Raw genomic sequence first — 19,279 nt, 5'->3', positions numbered from 1 at the left:
AGGTACTTAGTACTCCTCATACTATAGAGTGCTACCAATTCTGGAACAAATATCTCCTCTCAGCATTACCAGGAAGATGCGGAACTAATCCTATTAACAATCTCACTTCTGCTGCTTCAGGAAGGGTGATAGGATTACATACAATGACCTGATAGGCTTTGGGAGGAGTGCACAGTTGTAGTGAGAGGCTATTTCTCACTCCCCAAAGGGCAGAGAAGGGGGTTCCTTTCTATCCCTGTAGCCACAAGAGGATGGCGGCTCCAAGAAAACATATCACATGTGAATTTAATCCTCTGACATTTGATTAAGCAAGGCTTTTTGATAATTCCATTCCTACTCCACCATTAGCTTATTATTTATAATATTTTGTTCTTTTTCACATGTGGATTCTCTACAAATTATTATAGATATTCTTGACTAATGAAAATCTGGTATAAATGAGTACTTTTATCACTACCTGGATAGAATGCATGGGCATAGAACTTTGTTAACTGCACTTCTCCCTCTTCATTTTTTGTTTATTTATTGCTTATTTTAATTCTATATAAATTTAAAACCCTATAAGACATTATTATTATTATTTTGAGGTTCTGGGAGCCTTGGATCAAAAGTGGGATCCCATATGTGGGAAGGCAGCACTTCAGCACTGAGCCACATTGGCTCCCCTGAGTTTTTTTCATTTGTTTTGCTTATTGTTGTTGTATTTAGGAGGCATCAGGAACCAAACCCGGGACCTCCCACGTGGGAAGAAGGTGCGTATAGTCAGTATTCATTTATATTTACCTACACAGTACTCTTCTTTTGCTTTTCTTTCATTTTGGTATCTCTGTGTTACTATTTGTAGTTGTTTTCTTTTTGCCTAAAATGTTTCTTTTAGTATTTCTTTTGTTACTATTTTGTTGAACTATCTGTTATTTATTTATTTATTTGTTTGTTTTTGTATGAAAACGTTTTTTTAAATCTTGTCTTCATTTTTGAAGGATATTTTCACTGGATTTGAAATTTTAGCACTTTGAAGAAATAGTAGGTTTTTGGATTCCATAGCAATTCCATAGGTTTTTGGATTCCAGAATTTAGCACAGTCTTAAAGCTGCTTATTTCCAAAGTAATGTGTCTCTTTTCCTCTGGCTGTTTTAAGATATTATTTTTTCCCAAGATTTTTATTATGATGTGCATAGGTGGAGATGAGTTATTTATCTGCTTGGGTATGTGTGAATATCCTCTTAAGATATTCTTAAAAAGTATCTGTGGTCTAATATTTTTCATGGTTTTGAGTGGTCATTATTTCCTCAAATATTAATTCAGTATTTCTCTCCTTTTTTTAATCAGATTTCAATTACTCTATGTTCAATCTTTTTACCAGATACCACATATTTCTTATTTTCTTTTACATATATATATATTTCCTTCTCTTTTGCTTCTCCATGCTTCAGTCTTTATATTTTCCACTAGCCTAATTTTCTAGTTTACTAATTCTCTCTTCATTGGTGACCAGTCTTCTGTAAGGTCCATCTATTGACTTCTAAAGTGTAAACACTTTTAGCTCTGGAATTTTTATTTGATTAGTTTTATAGCTTCTAGTTCTCTGATTAGACTTTCCACATTGTCATGTATTTTCTTGAAAAATATTAATCACAGTTACTCTAAAATACATCTAATATTTCCAATATTTTCATGCCTGTTGTTTTTCTCTTGGTTTTTGGTAATTTTGTCTCCACTTCTGGAATGCCTGACAACTTTTTAAATTAAATTTTAGCCTTTGAGTGTGAAAAGTTCGAAAGATATTTTGATATTCTGATTGAGGTTATCTTTCTCTAGAGAAGACTGAATTTTGCTTCTGGAAGGGAGACAGGCTAGAGCCAAACCACCCTAATCAATCTGGGATGTTTATTGCTAGTGTTTGTGAGAACTAATATATTTCTACTTAGTTCTTACTCTTACTATAACTCTTCAAGGGTCCCACCTGAAAGTTTGGGATGTTTTGCCAGGGTTCCTCCTCTTTGGGAGTTCTTTAGCTGTAATTTTTTTTTCTCTTTAGACCTGTGAGAATGCTGAAATCTCTGCTTAGCTTTTCAAACTTTTGGTCACCATATACAGAGACTTCAAAAGAAACCTGTTACATTTGAAGACACTGTAGAGGGGATTCTGGACTCAAATTGATGATCAGATAGATATGTTTTAGTGGTTCATCACAACTTTGATATGCTGTGATTTTATGCTATGAGTTTATTCCATTCTGGAATAATTAAGAGAGGTTTAAGGAAATGAATATGGATTTGACTTTGAATGATGGAAAAGGTAAGATACAGTGGAAATAGAGAGGATGGCTTTGTAGATGAAGGGAGTGGCATACACATGGCTTAGACATGCAATATGCTTGAAGTGTTGGGAAGACAATGGGTAAATCTCTTGGCCTGAAGATGAAAGTCAGTGTAAGAGATATTTTGTGTAGATTATGGAGGAGGAATTCCAGGTATAGCATAGTGGAAGACTTCTTATCAAATGTGATTGACACAAGTTGTCAGCTGATTAATTTAAAAAGTGAGTTAATATGAGAAATCATAAAAACGATACCTATAGACTGAAAACATTTCTTTACTTAAAATATATAAAATGCTCATTTATTTGCCATCTTCTGATATAGGGCTAAAGTATGGCTCCCCTGATTGAAGTTCATTATTGTCTTATTTGCATAAACCCATCCATATTATCTCACTTATGATTTCAGGTTTTAATTTTTTTAAATTAGTGCACATAAAGAAAATTACAAAGCAAGCTGAGTGCATATGCTTGGATTTTTACAGTATTTTCCTCCATCTTTTGCATTTATCTTATATTTACTTCAGACCAATTGTAATTTGTGATTAGTTTTATGAGTTTCCCCAAAATATTCAAATTAGCGATAGAATCAGTGGTTCTCTTTTATCATCATTTATATTTAATTTGTTAAAATAATATTTGTATTAGCCAAAGGGTGCTGATGCAAAATACCAGAAATTGGTTGGTTTTTATAAAGGATATTTATTTGGGGTAGGATCTTACAGATACCAGGCCATAAGCATAAGTTACTTCCCTCACCAAAGTTATTTTCACATGTTGGAGCAAGATGGCTGCCGATGTCTGCAAGAGTTCAGGCTTCCTGGGTTCCTCTCTTCTAGGGTCTTGCTTCTTCCTGGGCTCAGGGTTCCTCCCTTCCTGGGGCTTGCTTCTGTTTCCTCTGTGAGCTTACCTCTCAGAGCTCCAGTTTAAGGTTTCAGCATCAAACTCCAACATTAAAACTCTAACATCGAAAACCCTTCAACTCTGTCCTTTGTCATGCCTTTTATCTGTGAGTCCCTACCGACCAAGGGGTGGAGACTCAATGCCCTAATGATGTGGCCCAATCAAAGCCCTAATCATAACCTAATCACACCCAGGTACAGACGAGATTACAAACATAATTCAATATCTATTTTTGGAATTCATAACCATATCAAACTGGTACAATATTTTATTAAATTACATAATTACAATAACAAGTACAACTAGCACACAGTGGCTTAAGAATAAATATATCTGACTCATGCCAAACATAAAGCCTAGCTGGTAGTTGTGTAAGTCCATGGGAATTCTAAAGAATGACTTTTTGGTCTCAAACTTTTCATGTACTTTTGGATGGGATTTGCCAAACTGTAGATTTGATTAAGAGGAATTAATGCTTTACTGTATTAAACTTGTAAAAAGAGCTGAAATAAACAAGTGTAAGTGATCTCAACTGAAGAGGTCTTATTTTGTTAGCTTTCTCTCCCCTTATCCATGTAACATTACAAACTTTATTATTAAAAAAATTCCCCATTTCTGACTTAAACTCATATTTATGGCCACCAAATAATTAAAAATGAGGCATAAACTGACAAGAATTGGGGGTGCCTTATTCAGACACGGTTGAATTTTTAGAATATTTATGTCTATATATCTGTATATTTTTCCTATGCATAGTTCAACATAGACATAAGACAACTAATTTCAGAACAGTGGAGGGAGGAAAATTTAATCAGACTATAATTAAAATGATTTTTTGCTTTTCCTTTCCTTTACCTTTGGCAATAGAACCATAGTAGACAAAAAATATCTTGTCTACATATAACACATATTTTGAGGTTATGTATGTATATGTATGTATGTTTTGTGTTTTTACACATGATACAAAAATCCTTAGGTTGTAGAATTTTAGGAATTATAACATAACAAGAAGCCACAAAGTGTTTACTCTTGAAATTAATCATTGAAATTAATAGTTCTTACTCAAATGGAAGAAACAGAAATTTTTTTTTTTAATTCAAGAAGTTGTTGATTTACAGAAAAATCTTGCAACAGATAATACAGGGTCCCCATAAACCCTATTATTAACACTTTGCCTTGGTGTGGTACGTTTGTTAAAATTGATGAGAGCACATTTTTATGATTGCACTATTAACTATAATCCATAGTTTAACTTAGAATGTATGATTTATTAAAAGAAGAGATTTTTGAGGTGGAAACATTTGATCAAATTACATGATCAAATTGTCCTACTACTGACATTTACCATTCATGTACATTGACAATGAAAATTCCAAGGCAATGGCCTAATTTTTAATTCAATTGGGTAGGCTCATGCCTTTTTGGTCACTTTTAGTAATACAAACTCTCTAGTTACTTCTAGTCACAAAGAACCTCAATTCAGAAACATGTCTAATTAAATGCAGTGGGATTAAGAGGCATGGTTGTCTTTTCCATTTCCATGCCTAGTTCCTCTACACCTCACCCTGTTCACTGTCTGCATTCTCTAGTTAACTGAGGGATGGAGGAAGAAGTAGAAAGGGCAGAAGAATTTTGACATGATAGAAGTTTACTTTGACCATAGGAGCTGGGGTTATTTGAAGACAATCTCTTCACCCCCTACCATCATGTTAGATCTTAAGGTAGTTTTGTTGGTGTGGGTGAAAACATCTTTTGTGGCTGACCACTTAGGATCAGTCCTCATTTCCTGAGTTTTCCAACTGTTTCTCCAGTTTCTTTCTGTTGATGTTTCTTTGTCCCCTCCAGGAAGCTCTCTTTCATAGGATCTAAGGTGACTTAACCTTCCACTTGCTTGTTCATGACTCACATTTAGTATATAAGCAATGTACAATTGAAATTCTGGCCACAGGAATGATATTCTTTTTTCAACTACAGTTCACACTCTATTGCCTCAACCACCCTTTTGTCCTTTAGATAACTCAGGCATGAATCAAATGCTCTAGACCACTATATCCCTCAGACTTCAGGGAACGCATTTCAAGCTCTTTGAATGGCCTCCCAAAGTTTTTAGAATAGGCTACAATGGGGAAAGATGTGAACTCAGCAAAGCTACAGTTGTCTGTAAAGACAACTCGAGTTATCTCTAATCACCAACTATTTTCAGCTATCTAACTTGAACCTTTTTATGCCTTATATATAGTGAGCTTGAGGGTTCAGTGTTGCAAGCATTTTTCAGTCATTTCCTTTGCTAATACTGCATAAGTGATATGGGTTATAGTTTTAAATGTTGGAGTATTTGATATTAAGACTGCTGTTGAAACTGAAACCAGAATAGTTCCATGTTAAAATCCTTTTACACTTACATTTTCAGATGCTTTAGCTAGTCCGGACCACAGAAAGAAAAATACTCCCACAGGAACATTTAAGAAATTACGTTAAATATTTGGTTTTACATTCTTAATGTTTGAAAAAGCAAATTTTATGTGATTTTTGAAGACTACTTTCTGATTAATTTTGATATTTTTATGTTATGTTCCATTCCAAGAATGAAATCTTAATTTACAACATTGTGCACTTAGGAAATAAGGTCAGGGTACCAATTATATTGTAAACCAGGGAATGGTTATTCTCACTTTGTAGGGGAAATTTACATTGTTGTAGTACTCAAGGTGGAAGCAATGGAGAAGTAACACTTAACTGCTACTAAAAGTTATCTGTGGGAAGACTAGTGTATTCTTGAGAACAAAAGATTATTCCTCTCTGGTACTCTTTTCCATAGCTGTGAAAATAATGGATTCTACCTTCTTAATTCACTACCTTCTGCCCCCTTTAGAATATAAAATGTTGTTGTGTCATAAATGAAAAATTGTTATTCTCCATGGCCAGTCATGTCTGTAATCTAGCATAGTGAGTCAGTAGGTGGCCACCAGGGGTCAGCTCTGTAAAACTTTTGGTCTTAATCTATAGGTACTGGGGGATTATGGAAGGTTACAGAGCAGGGGAGTGACCTAGTGTAGGTGTTCTTTTAGAAAGATTACTTTGGCAGCCTGGGTGAGGGGAAAGAATGGAAACTGAAAATCCAGATCTGGGACTATTGCTGTGATTTTGTAATAAATTGGGGGAGTAGCAGTTTCAGGATGGAGATTTAGATGTGGAAAAGGAATTCCAGAGGCACCGACAGGACTGCATGACTGAGAGGATATTGAGTAAGGATAAAAAAGTGGAGAACAAGTTTTCTGCTTGGAGAAAGTTATTTCTGAAGATGGAAATAAAGCCACTTAGCCACTTCCCCCACTTTATGTGTAATCCTTTACATTTAGGTGAAACTGAGCAATATTTTAAGGATATTCTTGAAATTTTCATTCATCCAAAGAGACTTTTTGTAATATTTAAAATTCTAATCTCTGACAGTTTCTGGAGATTTAGGAGAAATGTGCAAATTGTCTCTTTTCCTTGGGTAAGAATTAAAGAATTAGAGAGTTCAACATGGTTTCTATCCCCCTTTGCCAGCTCCCCCTGCCCCTTTTTTTTTTCTCCTTTATAAAGTGGTAAATCTTTGGAGAAACAAGGTCCTGACTCTGGTTGGATGAAGGGCAAGCAAATGAAAAATCGTGTCGTAAGGAAGAACATTGCCTCAGGAGATTTCTGTATTAATGCACATGTCCACATTATTTCATGCAGCTTACTTACAATCTCACCTTATTAATAAGATAGGTATTAAGTGAAAAGATTTCCCCAAACATAAATAACTGCCAAATATATCTTAGGGAAGATCCCAGTATATTTATAACCTTAGCCAGCAATGCTGCTAAATCACTTAAAAGTTAAAGAAAGAAACCCAAAGAATGGAAGCCAGACAGACAACAAGCACCCTTAATGGGGCTGGCATATATTCTGGTTTTCAGTGTTTCCATTTACCCCCACTCCCAATCCCACTATTAATACTTTGCATTAGTTTGGTGTCTTTGTTACAATTGATGAAAGAATGTTATAATTGTACTATTAACTATAGACTCTTGTACAATAGGTTTCACTGTGGTATACAGCCCTATGTTTTTCCTTTTAATTTTTATTCTAGTAACATATAAACTACTTTCACATATACAATTCAGTTATTTTAATTACACTCACAGTGTTGTCCTACCATCACCACCATCTATTTCCAAAACTTTACAATCAACTCAAATAGAAATTCTGTACAATTTAAGCATTAAATCTTAAATTCATTCCCTACCCTCAATCCAGACCCTGGTAACCTATGTTCTAGATTCTGACTTTATGAGTTTGCTTATTCTAATGATTTCAAATCAGTGAGATCATATAATATTTGCTCTTTCATGTCTGGTTTGTTTCACTTAATATGATGTCTTCAAGATTCTTCCATGTTGTTGGGTGAATCAGAACTTCATTCCTTTTTAATGCTAAATAATATCCCATTGTATATATACACCACACTTTGTTTATTCATTCATAATTTGATGGACACTTGGATTGCTTCCATCTTTTGGCAGTTGTGAATAATGCCGCTATGAATATTGGTGTGCAAATATCCGTTCAAGCCCCTTCTTTCAATTCCTTTGGATATATACCTAGTAGTGGGGTTGACGGATCATATGATTATGCTGTACATAGCTTTCTGAGGAAATGCCCAACTATCTTCCACAGTGGTTGCACCAGCAACTGCACCACTGTATATTCCCACTGGCAGTGAATGAGTGTTTCTATTTCTCCACAAATTCTCCAACACTTAATAATTTTCTAGGTTTTTTCCCCTTCCAATTCATTCTAGGGACTGTGAAATGGTATCTTGTGGTTTAAGTCACATTTCCCTAATGGTAATTGACATGGTATTGGACATTTGCATATCTTTGGAGAAATGTCTTTTTGAGTCTTTTGCTCATTTGTTAATGGGGTTGTTTTTTATTGTTGAGTTGTAGGATTTCTTTAAATATTCTGGTGGTTTCCAAATATTTTATCCTATTTTGTAGGTCATCTTTTTACTTTTTTGATGCATGAAAGTTTTTGTTTTGATAAAGTCTCATTATCTATTTTTTCTTTTGTTGCTCATGCTTTAGGTGTAAAGTCTAAGAAACTATCGGCTAACAGAAGGTCCTGAAGATTCTTCCTTACATTTTCTTCTAGGGGTTTTATAGTTAAGGTTCTTATATTTAGGTGTCTGAGCCATTTTGAGTTAATTTTTTGTATATAGTGGGAGCTAAGGGTCCTCCTTCATTCTTTTGCATATGGATATTCAGTTCTCCCAACACCATTTATTGATGAGACTATTCTTTCTCAATTGAGTGGACTTAGCAGCATTGTCAAAATCAATTGGCCATAGATGTAAGGGTCTATTTCTGAACTCTCAATTTGATTTCATTGGTCTATATATTTGTCTTACTGCCAGTTCCATGCTCTTTTTTAAAAAAAATGTTACATACTTTTTATTATTTTTTTAAAAGAAAATTTTACTGAAGTATATCTTTCATACATGACTACCATGCTTTTTTGACCATGGTAGGTTTGTAATAAACTTTAAGTTCAGGAAATTTGAGTCCTACAACTTTGTTCTTCTTTTTCAAGATGGTTTTGCCTCTTTGGGGTCACTTCATCCTCCAAATAAATTTGGTAATAGGTTTCCTTTTCTGGAAAGCAGGCTGTTGGAATTTTTAATGTGATTGCATTGAATCTGTAAATTATTTTGGGTAGAACTGACATCTTAACAAAACTTTGTCTTCCAGTCCATGAGCATGAATATTCTTTTATTTATTTACTTCATCTAATTCCTTTTAGCAAGATTTTTTAGTTTCCTGTTATGTCTTTTACATCTTCTGTTAGATTTATACCTGGGTATATGATTCTGTTAGCTGCTGTTGTAAATGGATTTTTTCCTTCAGATTGCTCATCAGATTCATCAGATTGCTCATTACTAGTGTATAAAAACACTACTGATTTTTTTTTATGTGTTTGTATGTTGATCTTGTATCTTCCACTTTGCTGAATGTGTTTTTTTAGTTCTAGTAGCTTTGCTGTGGATTTGTAAGGACTTTCTATTATCAGATCATGTCACCTTTTCAATTTGTATGACTTGCATTAATTTTTCTTGCCTAATTGCTCTGACTAGAACTTCCAGTACAATTTTGAATACAGTCGTGACATTGGGCATCCTTGTCTTGTTTTAGATCTTGGAGGGAAAGCTTTCAGTTTTCCCTCTAAGATCTGAAATATAACATCACTGAGTATGATGTTAGCAGTAGGTTTTTCATATATGCTCTTTATCATGTTGAGTAAGTACCCTTCTATTCCTATTTTTCTAGGTGTTTTTATCGAGACAGGAAGCTGGATTTTGTTGACTACCTATTCTGCATAAATTGTGATAATAATGTGTTTTTTGGGAACTGTATCTCTCGAGAGAAAGGGTGGCTTCCAGGGCATTGGGGCAGCTGAGCAAGTTAGGCCCTGAACACTGTTGCAAGTATCTCTGGACGAGGCTCCTCAGGAAACGGAGGTTGGATGTCACTGTGGGCACCAAGGGGATGGGAAAATGGATGTTAAATGTGTGGAACCAAAGTAAATGTGGGATGAGAGGACTTTCACAAGAGTACACAAGGATGGATATAAAACATGTACTATTACACCATAAACATATAGGGGACGACAGACTAATAATGTAAACCATAATGTAAAACATAGGACAACTAAAAATTTAGAAAACTGTATATCCTAAAGTATGGACCACAATGTAAGCACAGATGTCATCTTGTTTGAAAGCTATTGTCACAGAGTCTCTACATCACTGTAAGTAAATATGATATGAATAAGGTATAAGAATATCGCTGTGGAAGGGAAAAGGTTTTACGGTGGATGTGTGAGAGTACTGCATATTGTATATATGAATTACTGTGGTCTATGGTTCTTGTGAAGAGAAGTTCAATAATTAGGGGAAAAAAAAAAAAAGAAAAGAAAAAGATAGGATGTAGAATTTTTCCAAGTCAACACGTATTCTATATCTAACCTTTAAACCCATCGCTATATGCCATCTTACTAGTAAGGGAACCTGACATTATATTGGGCTTCAATTTTCAGGAAGTTTTGGATCACAGAGTGGTTCAACAATGGCAGCGGAGGAATACTGGTATAGGATACTATTGACAGGTGATATATGGCTGACAGGGAGCTATACAGGGCATATGTCCAGGGTGCATGGTAATGTTTGGATATACTCATAGTGGCAACAATTAAAAACTACAGCTGGGGGGGGTACTGGGTTCCTGGCTGGGGGTGCTCTGTCGTGGTCACTAGGGGAGCAGTGGCAGTCCCCCAGTTGCAATGGTAAGGACCAGGAAGGAATGAGGGTCCAACAGTGAGAGCATGATACTAATGACTATGTTTGTGAGCCTATATGCCTGAAATAAGAACAAGGCCTAGAGCAGCACTGTGCCTGGGAATTTCCTCCTGACAGCCTTTATGTTACTCAAATGTGGCCAGTCTCGAAGCCAAACTCAACATGTAAATGCAATGCCTTCCCCCAGCGTGGGACATGACACCCGGGGATGAGCCTCCCTGGCACCAAGGGATCACTATCAAGTACCAACTGATGATGCAACTGGAAAATGACCTTGAATTGAAGGTTCAATGCAGATCTAGCAGAATATCCCTGTCTACATATAATAACATGACTTTAAAATGCTGTTTGACCTAATGTAAGGGGGAAATGGAAAGGAGAAATGAGTTTATATGGCTACGAGTCTCTAAAAAAGAGTCTGGAGGCTGTCAGAAGGATTGCCCTTATGCACAACTGAGCAGAATCTAAGAGACAGATGAAGTAGATACAACCCCAGGTATTGGTTCCTTTGAGGGCTAAAGAGACCCACGGGCTATATGGTCATGGCAGATGGGGTTCACTGCCATGTCAGATGGCCCTTCTTTGGAGCTGGTGTTTCTGCGTGATGAAACTGGATTCAGATGGAATCTCTTTTCATTAGACTTTCATGCTACTTTACTGGAATTGTAGTTGGTGTTGGGGTTTAAGATATATTTAGGGGATTTGAATCTCTGGACTGACAATATGATAGCCAGGCCCTGAGCCTCAACAGACTTCAGCTCCTACAATCTGATTTATTGGACTCACCTCACTCAGCTAAGATGGAGTTGAAGAAGGACAACCACCACACCATGGAGCCTAGAGTGCCTACAACTAAAAGCAGGAGGATTGCATCCAGTATCCATGTGGAATCTGAGCCTCCTCTTGACATAGAGATGCCACGGACATAACCAATCCAAGGTCCACAGAGAAAAGGTGGCATTGGAGTAGAGTGGGAAAAGTGGACATGGTGGCTGATATGGGTATGGGGAATAGCAGGAAGAGATGAGATGTGGAGGCACCTTTGGGACTTAGAGTTGCCCTGGATGGTGCTGCAGGGGCAATCACCGGACATTGTAAATCCTCCCAGGGCCCACTGGATGGAATGTGGGAGAGTATGGGCCATGATGTGGACCATTGACCATGAGATGCAGAGATGCCCAGAGATGTACTTACCAAATGCAATGGATGTATCATGATGATGGGAGTGAGTGTTGCTGGGGGGGGAGTGGTGGGATGGGGGTGGTGGGGTTGAATGAGACCTCATATTGTTTTTTTAATGTAATATTTTTACAAAATCAATTAAAAAAATGTAGAAAAAAATAATGTGTTTTTTCTCTTTTGTTTGTTAATGTTGTATAGTACATTAATTGATTTTCTTATGTTGAACCATCCTTGCACACCTGGGATAAAACCCAGGCTTTGGTATGAGGGTGATGTTCGCTGTGTAGATTCAGGTAGTGAGTGTTCATTCTGCTTCCATTTTTCTGGAAGCATTTGAGCTGGATTGGTATTAATTCTCTTGAAATGTTTGGCAGAATTCCCCTGTGAAGCCATCTGGTTCTGGAATTTTCCTCATTAGGAGGTTATTGATGACTAATTTAATTTCTTTACTTGTAATTGGTCTGTTGAGATCTTCTATTTCTTTTAGAGATATTTAACTCTATTGCAACCATTTGTTTATTTCTAACCATGTTTTCCTTCATCTCCTTGAATTGATTTAGGAGATTTGTTTGAACTTCTTTGATCAGTTCTAAATTCTGTGTTTCCTCTGAAGTTTTAATTTGTTCCTTTGACTGAGCCATATCTTGTTGTTGTTGTTTTAGTACGGTTTGTAATTATTTGCTGATATCTGGGCATCTGATTATTTTGATGTGTTAACTGGGAAGGTGAGTTTTTCCCTCTTCCCTAGGATATTATTGTTGTTTGGCTTTCTGTTAATGCTCTTCTTTAATGCTTGGCCCAACTTAATTTGGACCTTTAGAGTAGCCTACATTTAATGATTCTGATTTTCTCAGCTCTTCTTCATGTGATTCTCGTATAATTTTTAAGATTTCTCTTTTGTATGCAATTGTTTCACCTCCAGGAGAAACACCCTTTCCTCTGTTCCTTCTCTGGGAATTTTTATCTCTTTTGTTTGTTTTTGCTGAATTTTCACCCCAATTCCTATGACTTGCTTAAATTTTCTTCCTCATTCAGTGTTATCTTTTCATTATACTTTTTATTTCTGGACCTATCCTGTTTTACAGCAGTTCAGTGACTCTTCCCCTCCCTTCCTACCCTTTTTCCATGAGATTTTTTTGTCTTGAGTTTCTTTCCTGTTTGGGTATCTCATCCTAGAGAGCCATATAGGATCAATCCAGAAAGGTCCATTTTGAGTTTAGGTCATCCAGCACACAGACTAGATTGAATGTGTGAACTTCTTGCCGTTAGTTCTGCTGCAGTCTCTTTTTCCCCTGGGGGCAATTTTTTTTGGTATAGCACTCTCCAGCCCCTTGTGTTCTGCTCTGGGTCTCTGCAGACTTCTGGACTCTGTGCCTGGATAACGCATGGGCATCAAACTTGCTGCTGTGAGTGGCTCTGTATTCTGCATCCACAGCAGGAAGGACATGAGCTATGCTACATCTGTGTGGCTTTCTTTTTTTAAGATATAAAAAAAATTATAATTGATATATTTTATTTATTTATTTTTAAAATATTTTTATTTTTAAAAAGATACTTAGATGACATAAATATTACATAAAAAAATAGGGATTCCCATATGCCCCACTCCCCATATCTCCCACATTTTCCCACATAAACAACATCCTTCATTAATGTGATACATTCATTGCAGTTGATTAATACATTTTGGGGCATTGCCACTGAGCCTGGATTATAGTTTTCATTGTAGTTTACACTCTCTTCCACACAGTTATGTAGGTGATGGGAAGATATATAATGGCCTATATTTGTCATTGGAATGTCATTTAGGATGATTCCCAAGTCCTGAAAATGCCCCCATATTACACCTGTTTTTCCCTCTCCTTGCCCTCAAAGCTTCCAGTGGCCACTGCCTCCCCATCAATGTTGTAATTTCTTCCATTGCTAGAATTACAATAAGTCTATAGTAAAATACCGGTAAGTCTACTCCAGTTCATAGTTCATTCACCAGTCCTGAGGATTCTTGGGTGGTGATGTCCACTCCACCTCTAATTGAAAGGGGGCTTTGATCCCATACAGCTAATGGATAGGACTCTCTTGCTTGCAGTTGTAGGCTCTCTTGTTCACTCTTAAGCTCTGTGAGACTGAGTAAGGGATAGGAGTTTGGGATGGTATATTTGAGTTGTAAATCTTCTACCTGATTGGTGTTTTTTTTCCCTCTTCAATTCAGTGTTTGTGGGGCCTTTTCCAGTTTCTATTGTATGGCAGAATTCCAAATAAGTAGAATTTTTCCTTTTATTAGTTGTTTCTGAAGGAAGGCTTTTCCAGGAGATGTCTTAGTTCACCAGGTTGATAACTTCACTCCTCCTACTTTTCAATTTTTGCCCCCATGCTTTGTTCTGGCCTTTAATTTTTCTTTTTCTCTATTATTCTACTGCTTTCATTAGAGTGAAAGTGAAAATATAAAAGAAACTAAAATAAATACAATAGATTTTTTACATTAAGAAGACAATGTGTAAGCATAAAGAAGAATTTGAAAGCTTAAAAAGAAAGAAAACAGAAGTGATGGGAATGAAAGGAACAATCATGGAGATGAAAAATACATGAACAGGAAGAAGAAAGAATCAACAAACTAGAAAACACAAGAATGGAAATCGTAGACAGAAGAACAGATAGAGAAAAGAATAGGAAAAAATGAACAGCATTTCAGGAATTTGAGTGGCAGCATGAAGCATACAAATGTATATATACATCATGGCTGTCCCAAAAGGAGAAGCAAAGGGGAAAAGGGCAGAATGAATATTTGAGGAAATAATGGCCAAAAATTTCCCAACTCTTATGAAAAACATATTTAAACATGTTTAAGCACAATGTACTCCACTTAGAATAAACTCTAATAGACCTACTCTGAGACACATACTAATCAGAATATCAAATGTCAAAGGCAAGCCAAGAAATCTGAAAAATTTGCTCCTGATTTCACTCTGAATAAAAGAACCTAGAGGGTATTTACTACTCTGACCTCATGTCTTCTGGTTTACCCCTCATTCACTGCATTCTATGACAGAATACTTTCCTAGAACACTCCATATATAATGAAATGCCTTACTTCCTTCAAGTCTTACTTTAATGCCATCTTCTACTGGTAGACTATCCTACTGGGATAACCTGGCTGACCTGGTTTAACTTGCAAACCAATTACCCCATCACCCTTGTTTCCCTTAATCTGTTCCACTTTTCCCCATAACATTTATCTGTCATTCTAATGTACTCTGCAACTTACTTGTTTTGTTTGTTTTTATTATCAGTTCCTTTCCTTCCACTCTACTGGAATGCAGTCTCCTTGAAGGCAGGGATCTTCATCTGTTTCATTCACTGATGTATTTCAAATGCTCAGAATGGAGCCACAAACATTGCCTAGAAAAGAATATTAGGCACTCAATATTGAAAAAAAAACATGTGTTTCCTTCAGGAATTGTATTTATTATTTGGTGAAACTTCAATGGGGTCTGAGAACTGGATGTTGATATGTGTTGCAGTTTGATATTATTGATGAATTTAAAAAATAAATATTGGATTATATTTGTAAACTGATCTTTTCCTCTGGGCATATTAGATTATATTGGATTCAGAGGTTTGCTTGACTAAGTAATCAGGTAAACCTTTTGTGCCAGTAGGGCAATGAATCCCCACCCTTCAGTGGATGGGAACTCACAGATAAAAGGCAATGGACAGAGTTGGGGGCTTTTATTGTTGGAGTTTTGATGTTGGAGTTTGATGCTGAAGCTGGAGCCCCAGGGAGAGAAACAGAGCCGTTTGCCTCATAGTTTACAGCTGACCTTGTGGAGAGAGGCAAAGTCTAGAGAGGCTCATAGTTTACAGCTGACCTTGTGGAGAAAACAGTGGAATTGAGCCCAGAGGAACCCAGGAAGCCTGAACCCTTGTAGACGTTGGCAGCCATCTTTCTCCAACACGTGAAAATAGACTTTGGTGAGGGAAGTAACTTATGCTTATGGCCTGGGATCTGTAAGCTCCTACCTCAAATAAATATAACCAATTTCTGGTATTTTGCATCAGCACCCCTTTGGCTGACTAATACAATATGTTTATGTTTATTTTCATGATTTTGATGGTTATATTGAAATTATATAGAAGAATGTCCTTGTCTGTAGGAAATGAACACTAATGTATTTGGTGGTGATGAGACATCAGTTAACTTACTCTCATATTGTTTAGGAAAAACATTACTTGCATTCTTCTTGCAACTTTTCTGTAAGTTTGTAATTTTTTCAAAATAAAAAAGGATTTTAAAAATTGTATTTATTATGCTGTGGGTGAGGTGGGAATGGAGGAAATAATGTGGTTTATAAAGAAGGAAAGAAGAAGTTACATAGAATTTCTTAGATTCCTGGCAATTCAGTTAGTTCTGCTTTATCACCCAGTTGCCTGGGTTAGAGAGTTTTTCATAGAGCTACTGGGATTGAGGTCTTTTAGTTTTACTGCAAAAGTGTCAGCTTCCCAGAGTACATAGAACTCCAGGGAGCCAATATAGACTCAAGTACAACCTCTCCTGTGGGACGGAACCAGTGCTTTTACTCTTCTTTCCACCACAATGTTGTGTCTAAGCCACTATGAGAGACCCTTAATTATGACTATTTTAGTTTCCCAATTACCTTCTACCTTATCCTAAGGTTCTCCAACTATCTCTCTGTCTACTATATATGCTAGAAAACACCAGCCACACTTATTCCTCCTGGTCTTTGCCCTTGAATAATCTCCCCCATTTATCAACACAACCCATTCCCATACCTCCGTCACACCTCCATTGACATGTCACTTCCTATATTTAACATTACCCCTGCACACTCCTATCCCCTTCCTTGTTCTATTTTCTTCACAGCATTATCACCTCTAATACATTCTATCATTTACCTGTTTATTTTGTCTACTCTGACTAGAATGTAAACTTTAGAAAGGCAGGGGATTTTTTTCTTCTTTTTTTGGTTTATTACTCATTGTTTCAGTTTTCTAGGCTGCTCTGATAAATATCTTGAAATAGCTTGGTCTTAAACAATGGGAATTTATTCACTTACAGTTAGAGTCCAGGAAAATGTCCAAATCATGGCATCATCAAGGTGATACTTTCTTTTTCAAGACTGGCTGTCAGAGATCTTTGTCCCCTTTGTCACATGCCAAGGCAAATGGCAGCATCTGTTAGTTTCTCCCTTCTCTTTTCAGTTTCCTTACTTTCAGTTTCTTTCTCCTGTGGCTTTCTCTCTCTCTCTCTCTATTCATTCTGTTTATAAAGCACTCCAGAAATAGGATTAAGTCCCATTCTGAATGAGGTGGGTCATACCTTAACTGAAGTATCCTCTTCAAAAGATCCTACTTATAATGGGTTTACACCCACATGTTTTTCTGGAGTATATACAGCTTCAAACCACCACACTTAGGTATGCTTAGCATGTAGATCAGTACTTTGCACACCCTAAGTGCTCAGTAAATAATCTGTGAATAAATCAAATGACTAGATTTGCAATTGTGGATAGTATTTAAGGAATTATAGTATGTGTATTGGGGAGTGAGGTAAGACTACCATCCCATTGTGGCATTTTGGGCCTCAGGTGTAACCAGCCAGAAACCCTATTACTTTTAATATTAAACAGATCACATTGTGTCTTCAAAAATATCAATATTCTTTTCTGGCAAAGATTGGAGGATTGTCTGGGGTTGGTGATCCTCACAGAAAATTTTAATTTTTCATCATCCAAGTATGCAGTAGTTCCTATATACATTGGTTGAAACAGGGATATTTGTGTTTCTGATATGGGAGGAGGAAAAATTGTTTTCCTGACAGGCCCCAAGTCAGTTATTTCCCAACATTTAATCATTGGAAGCAATGACATTACTTTTGCTCATGAATCCATAATTTGAACAAAACTTGATGAAGATAGTTAGTCTCTTTTTCATTTGCTATCAGCTGTGACAGTTTAAAGTCTGGGGCCTAGAATTATCCAAAGACTTGCTACCTCATATGTCCGATGTTTCATGACGGCTGTTGGCTGAGAACTTACTGTGACTATTACTGAACAGCTATACATGTGCTTCTTTATGTGACCAGTATGGTGGCTGGGTTCCAAGGATAAGCAGAGAAAGAAAGAGATACTGAAACCACAATTCCTTCATGACAACCTCAGAAGCCACACAAGCTCCACTGCTGTCACTTTCTATTCATTCATTCAGTCACAAATCACATAAACCTTCCCAGTTTCAAGGGGAAAAGAGAGACCTCTTTTCTTGATGAGAAAATGGCAATTTCTGGAAAAACATATGTGACTAAAAATCTTGCTGTGGTCATTTTTAGAAAATATAATGCCTATAATCAGTTCTCTAACTGTAATAATTTAAATCCCTTCTACATGCAAAATACTCTCAGACTTCTTCCAAGACCTCTAAAATCTCATCTATTTCAGCATCAGACTCGGGCTTGAGGTCCTGGATCTTACTATCAAAATAGTTACAGCAGCTGATGAGTCTCGCTGGTTATATATAGATCCTCTGGTACCTCAACTTGAGTCCCATTCTTCTAGATCATAAGATTTGTCAACTAAAAGACAAATGACTTTCCCCTACATAATAAGCATGAGATGGTAGGATGAGCACAGGATGCCTGCTGTATATATTCTCCTTCATAAAGGGGAAAAATGAGAAGCTTGTAGCAGTCATAGGTCCATTGGCAATTTTGAAATTCAGCTGGATATATGTTTTTAATGCCTTGGTTAATTCACAGTCCTACTATAATGATTCACCATGATTCTTGGTCTTGCCCTCTGGACACTTAACTTCTATCAAATTGTTCTTCCTTTTCCATAAAATGTCACCCATGCTTTTAGATGAGTAATTTTTAGTCTGCTTTCTGCCTGTAAATGTTCAAGGTCTTGTGGCCAGTTTTCATTTTCACTTTCTCTATTTCTTTCCATTCAAAGCTATACAATTCTTTAAAAACTTTGTGGGTTTGTTATGAAACCATTTGTAATCCACTCCATTAGACTAATGGTTATCAATGGAGGTGGGGTGCAAGTTTATCTCCAGGGGATAATTGTCAATGTCTGGAGACATATTTGGTTGTCACAACTTGAGAGTTGTTACTGGACAGGGATTCTGCTAAGCATCCTACAGTCTGTCCCAAAATGCTAATGGAGTGAGCTTGAGAAACCCTGCTTAGACAAAAGCCATACCCAGAAATCTCATTAAGATAATCCCTTTTTTGCCTTGGGCTTTCAGTGAGGCAGTCAAGGGGCAACACATTTAAGATTCTTGAAGGCCCTGTTTTGTAACTGAGAGGATCTGTGAGACAATCTTTGTGATTCTTCAAGAGTTTTTTTCTCTGAATAGGTGGTTTTCTGAGGCACTGCCTCAGGTTTTTCTTAAATCTTATAGCCTCACCATGGGTTTTATCTTTACTCTGAGGCTCCTAGTTTGAGAATCTTAGAGAGTCTAGTAGAGAAATTCTTG

The 19,279-nt window shown here is 36.6% G+C and overlaps 1 long non-coding RNA gene across 5 annotated transcripts in view; it reads left to right on the top strand.

Moving 5' to 3' along the window:
• Window positions 1-19,279, top strand: part of LOC131273428 (uncharacterized) — a 206,587-nt gene that overhangs the window by 93,410 nt on the left and 93,898 nt on the right. The window lies entirely within an intron of this gene.

Source organism: Dasypus novemcinctus, chromosome 15 (genome assembly GCF_030445035.2).
Source record: "Dasypus novemcinctus isolate mDasNov1 chromosome 15, mDasNov1.1.hap2, whole genome shotgun sequence".
Taxonomy (NCBI): domain Eukaryota; kingdom Metazoa; phylum Chordata; class Mammalia; order Cingulata; family Dasypodidae; genus Dasypus; species Dasypus novemcinctus.
The sequence above is the reverse complement of the archived record's forward strand: the minus strand, read 5'-3'. Positions and strand labels throughout refer to the sequence as shown.